This window comes from Lithobates pipiens, unplaced genomic scaffold (assembly GCF_037356315.1).
Source record: "Lithobates pipiens isolate NorthernLeopardFrog02 unplaced genomic scaffold, aLitPip1_a1.2 Scaffold_19, whole genome shotgun sequence".
Classification (NCBI taxonomy): Eukaryota; Metazoa; Chordata; class Amphibia; order Anura; family Ranidae; genus Lithobates; species Lithobates pipiens.
Genome location: NW_027507764.1, coordinates 461,321,819 through 461,327,818, shown reverse-complemented (window position 1 = coordinate 461,327,818; position 6,000 = coordinate 461,321,819). Strand labels below are relative to the sequence as shown.

Genomic DNA, 6,000 nt, shown 5'->3' with positions numbered 1-6,000 from the left:
CTGTTGGCGCTATATAAATCCTGTATAATAATAATAATAATATGCAATTTTTAACGTAAAAAATCCAGCAACCTGTCTAATGTTGATAGACTGTCAGTGTTGACCTTCTCTACTTTGGCTTGATGAACATCCTGCCCACACAAAATATGGCAGCTAGTGTCAGGAAAACGTCACTTCTTTAACCAATAGGAATTTATTTCTATAAGGAAACGTATGATTGGCTGGTTGGGCCATGGTTTGTTATTAGCCAATAATAGACCAGACTTGTGGGAGGTGGACCCGGGCCGCGGCTGGAGGGGCCCGGACCAGTTATCGGTGAGGATTTTCCGCTCTGTCTCCGCCCGGTACGATGTGAGTGATGTGCGGGCATTGTGTGCGGTACGGAGTGTGAATGTGCGGCTCATTCCTGTACACAGGCGGCGCTATGTACAGGAATGAACGAGTCACAGGGGCAGGCTGGCCGACAACGACATTTCCTTTCTTAGATAGGTGAAGTCACTGATTATACCGGAGGGATTGGTCGTATACTATCTATACAGCAGGTTTATTATACAAAACACCTAGATTGTGTATAGGAATGATATAAAACACCCCCCCCCCCCCCCCCAGTACTGTACAGGGTGGGCGGTGTGGAGCTGTAGTGGGTAGACTGGTACTTCCTGGTACGCTGCCCTCACTTCCCACAATGCAATGCTTAAAGCAGACCTTGTGCAATGACCTGTGTTATACAGACCTGGATGAATGCAGGACACACAGAAAACAATGGTTCTCTATGTGCCCTCTTCACACTGTAATGTAGCCTGGAGGTGAGGTGCAATGATCTGCTACAAAATGCTGATCTTCTGCACTTTATTGCATGCCACCTCTCAGCAACGCACCACACGGCGCTCCTGTGTAGTGACATGAAGTGTCGCTTTGTGCAGTTTGCATAAAGTTTACACAAAAAGGAACTGAAATGCCCAGCACACCGCCCCCTACTGATTGCAGCCAAAGCTGTGTGAGCCAGCCCCGAAGGACCTGTGCTGCACTGCCTACTCTCCCTCGCTTAGAAGTGGTCATTTATTTTTATTTATTTGTGCTGCACAAAGCGTTTCCTGCCTAGGTGAGAATTTCACAGATGTCCCTCAGGGCTCTGGTCCCAAGAGATCCTTGTGGCACATGCACAGGGTTCACCAGCTATCTGTGCATGCATGGTGTTCCCCATGCACGTGTAAGTAACACTAGTAGTGAAGTTGGAAACCTTTTCAGTCTAACAGCATGTGTTGGAAATCTGTAGGGGGGCCAGGCAGAGCTGATGGGCAAATCTGCGCATGCGCCATAATGGTGCACTGGAGGGGGACAGCAATCTGGAAGGAAGACTGAAGTTTTTCTTTAAAGTGGAACTACACCCTCCTAGGCCAAGGAAGCTGCCTCTGATCTGTAATTGCCACAGTGCTAACAATGTGATGCGCTATGACAGTAGACCCTTTATGGCTTTACAGTTTAGTTGAGAGCTAACATAACCACTAGTAAATGTAAGGCTAGATTTACATTGTGGTGGCGGGGGGGGGGGGGGCGGGTGGTAAATGTAGTAGAGCTGCATTTTACCACCCCCAACTGTTCTCACGTAAGGTGATTGTAAAGTCTGTTTATTTTTTTTTTAATAACAAACGTGTTATACATGCCACCTCTGCAGTTGGTTTTGCACATGGCAGCCTTGATCTTCTTCTTCTCAGGTCCCTCTTTGCTGCTCCTGGCCCCTCTCTCCTGTTGTGTGCCCCCCGCAGCAAGCAGCTTGCTGTGGGGGCAGCCGAGCTGCAGCTCCCTGTGTCCATTTAGGGGTCCAGTTCCACTCCCCTGATTGGTTGACTCTAACAGGTTGTGTCTCAGCTAGTCAGGAGGGCGAGACCCAGACGGCCAAGGACTCATGGACAGAGATGGGGCTCAGGTAAATATTGGGGGGCTGCTACACACAGAAGGCTTTTTATCTTAATGCGTAGAATGCATTAAGGTAAAAAAACCTTCTGCCTTTACAACTCCTTTAAAGCTGATGCTCCTCTTCCCCCACCACTTTTGGCGCTTGACTTTTTTTTTTGGAAGTGGGTACCTATTTATTCCTAGACGATCCCAGCAGGAGTTCTGCACCCCCCCTTTCCCGCCTGCAACCTCCTGGGGCACCTCACAGGTCCCAGGAGGTTGTGGGACAATTCAAAGTGCAGTGCCACCTTTGCATGCACAGGGGAGCCAGTTGTGAAGCCGCATGAAATTGCAGCTGGCTTCCCACAGTACAACATGGCAGCATCAGGGACCCAGTGAAGAGCTTGCTCGGGTGAGGACAGCACTGGATCCCTGGACAGGTAAGTGTCTATTAAGTCAGCAGCTACAGTTTTTATTGGCTGACTTTTATTTTTTGTCTAAAATGACTAAATATTCTCTTTAGGCTACAAGTGCAAAGGGCAGAAGTGTACACACATCACAGGCTGTGATTCTTTGTATTGCAGCTGGGCCAAATTGATCCCCCACCTCTGATGTTCCCTGGCAGTACTGCCTGCCAAACACAACTCTTCATGGACCTGCACAGTGGTGCAGGTTTTTAAGGTTTAAAACGGGTGATGAGGAGGCAATGTAACACCACATGGCAAACACCTTGTGAAAAGCGATCCACCACGCTGGGTAGCTTTTTAGCTCCCATGGCTAGTGTAAACAAGCCCTAACAGTTATCATTCAAGACTTACCTTGATTGTAAATGTTTTGGAAAACAGATCGGTAGGTTTTGGTCTGCTTTTAGTCTGGGGGTATAGAGTATACGGTTGAATACGTACCTCATTCCTCCTTGCTGTGCGATGGGTCTCCCACAGCCTCTACTCTAAAGGCCTGTACACACGATATGAAAATCGGATGGAAAAATTCATACGACGAGCGGTCTGACAATTTTCGGATCGTTTAAAGAGGAAGTAAAGGGGAAAAAAATAAAAAGCACACCCTGCGAGGCAAAGGCATAATGAGCTAGTATGCCTAGCATACTAGCTTATTATGAATAACTTACCTGAGAACGAAGCCCCCAAAGTGGTCCTCCGTCTTCCTCTTCGCCGCTGCCATGGATCCCGGAGTGACTTCCGGGTCTCGTGGCTCCGGCGCTGTTATTCGCCAGAGCCGCGATGACATCACTCCTGTGCATGCGCACGGGAGCCGACACTCACTGCATATCGCCGCGATCTGCAGCCTGCCCAGTGCGCCTGCGCGCTGCTGTCTACGGGTAAATATCTCCTAAACCGTATAGGTTTAGGAGATATTTCTTGGACCTACAGGTAAGCCTTAATCTAGGCTTACCTGTAGGTCAAAGGGGTTTTGTAAGGTGCTTTCAACAGCCGATTTCGATTTTTCGTCAGACAAAAGCAGGATGTACAGACCATAAGATTTTTGTCGCATGTGAACTCCATGTCTGATTTTCGTTTCATTAGTACAGTTTTGGTACTAAAAAAAAGAAAAAATTGTAAGAGCAAAACTACACATGCTCAGAAATGAAAGAATACATACAAAATTATTCAACACATCACGTCACTTCTGACGTATTCTGTTGTATGAAAATTTTCGTATTGTGAGTAACCTCTTCACTTTCGACATGAGACTAGCATGCCACAAAAAACAGACGAACGGTTGTATGAAAATCAAAGCATGTGTACGAGGTTTAAGGCAATCAGGCCGATGGTCACAACTCTGTGGTCACGTAAAATGCAGGACCAATAGTCCAGAGTGTAGTGAGGACCCACCACCCAGAGCATCATTGAGAAGCATTTCAGCTGCCGGGGAGTGGGGAATAAAGTATGTATTACAGCCTTTTCCTTTGTCCTTAGATTTAATATGCATGTAACCCTTGTACTTGGAAGGGCTCCTACTGCACAGACATTTTTGTTTTAATTGGGACGTTTGTAACTACACTAAGCCTAGGTTTACCCTGGTGTGTAATGTGATTCACACAGAAATTGCACTGCATTTCTGTGAATATTATGTGATGTCTGTGTGGTGTGATTTCAGAGGTGCATATTGTATGGCTCATATCCCATTGCATCTGCACCAAAATTATGTAGGATACTTTTCTCCCTGCACCTGGCAATTGCACTGCGTTTTTCATCTGTTTCGGGGTGTCGTTAATCGAACGTTGGCACCCGCAGCAGATCGCATGAACACCGTACGATTGCATTGGGATGCGAATTGCAGCCAGTCTTGTGCGTTTCCCACATCAATGTGAACCAAGTCCAGGTCCACACTGATGTGCAAAATGATGCGATTTCATAATGCAATTTGTGATTGACAGGTGCAAATTTAATGTGATTTCTGAGGGGATTTGGCATAGCTGGAGATTAAATTTGCACAGGACCTTCCGTGTCAATAGTCTTTAGAAATGTATTTTCAGATAACGTGCGTTTTTTTTGTTTTGTTTTTTTGATCGCATCAGTGTAAACCGGGCATGAAAGTCAAGGGAGAGCCAGCATTAGTCTGATCGGGAACCCCGTGGCTGCAAATGTGTCATACTACTGATATTGCACCTGTGATTGATCCATATGCTGTTAATTCTTCTCTGATAAGTTTATGCAGATAGTGGAATACAGACACGTCGGACTGGTGCTTTTGTTTAGCTCTGGGCAGTTGTAATGGCATTGCAGATCTAATTGGTATTGGCATTCACAACATTCATATCATATTTGGAGACCTGATGCTGAACGTCAGTCCATTGCTGAATTAATTCATAGTTGGTTACTGAGAGCAGTTAACCTAAATGATCCTTTATTATTATTATACATGATTTATATAGATCCAAAAGTTTACGCAGCGCTTTACAATTTAGAGGGGGGACAGCACAATTCTAGTACAGTTCAATACAGAAGAGATGGGTGGGCCCTGCTCATAGAGCTTATGTTCCAAGGGGAGGGGGTGGTGGTACAAAAGGTAATAGATGTGGGGAATGATTTGTTGGGGGTGGCTCCGGGACAGTTCTTAGGTGGGTGTGGGCTAGGCTTCCCCGAACAAGTGGGTTTTCAGGGGTCTTCTAAAGGTGGACAGGTTAGGGGCTGATCGGATATACCGGAGTAGGGCGTGTGTAAAGCAGACAAGCTGAAATAAAGGAATGTTTGCATGAGCCTGGAATGAAAGCTCTGCATGCACATGGAAAACCTACTGAGGCAAGAGAAGTTTTAATTGCAAAGTTGCTGGATTAGCAACGATTTATGTTTGCACTTTTCGAACATTATTACTCTTAGGCCCGGTATTCATTAGACGTCTTTCTGTTTCTCCTAGACGTCCTTCTTTCTGATGGGTTTTTTGGCATAAAAAAGTGACGCTTGTAAAAGTGTGTAACGCATTTAGCTGCATCAAGCAATGAGCGTTAATTTGTTTCGTTGGCCTGAATAATAGTTACTACTTGCCATTGAAATGAATGAACACTCGAGCACTAAACATGTCTAGCGTTTAAAAGCGTCATGTGGTTTTTCTGCCAAAACTGCTGCTCCTGGGCACACTGGCAGTGAGTTTTTTAGCGGCAGAAAAAATAAAAACGCCAAATGCTCCTAGGAGCAGCTGAAAAACATCCAATGTGCATAAGACCTTGTTTAAGCCATTTTCCTTTGAGGGCCAGTTCACATAACCGAAACTGCAGGAAGCGCTCCTGCATGCACATTTTTTTATGCATTCAAGTGTGTTTTTGATGCGTGGGGTTTTTCTTTGTTTTTTTTACTTTGCTGTAATGCGTTTCAGTGCCAGCATGTTCTTTTGTGGACTGTACTGGAATGCACTGCAATGGTGTGAACCCTGCCATTGAAATCCATGTAACCTACATGTTTTTTTGATGTCGACCAAAAAAAAAAAATGGACTGGAGGTCGTCTAAAAACAGCCCAGAAAGGGGTTCAATTCACCAAATTCAATTTAAAGTGTTTTTTTTTTATTTTATTTTTTTCCCTTAAATTCATGCATGAGCGAACCTTCCCCCTTTTTTTTTTTCTTCTTTTTTCTTTTTCTTCAGTGCT

The 6,000-nt window shown here is 45.2% G+C and overlaps 1 protein-coding gene across 3 annotated transcripts in view; it reads left to right on the top strand.

The window, feature by feature from the left end:
• The first annotated feature begins 246 nt into the window (after positions 1 to 246).
• Positions 247 to 6,000, top strand: part of ARMC1 (armadillo repeat containing 1) — a 62,689-nt gene continuing 56,935 nt past the window's right edge. The window contains exon 1 of one of the 3 annotated variants that reach the window (XM_077492789.1): positions 247 to 315. The gene's annotated coding sequence lies outside the window, so the exon portion shown is untranslated. Of the gene's footprint in view, positions 352 to 6,000 lie in introns of all 3 variants that reach the window. The other 2 variants (XM_077492790.1, XM_077492788.1) reach the window with 2 other exon arrangements.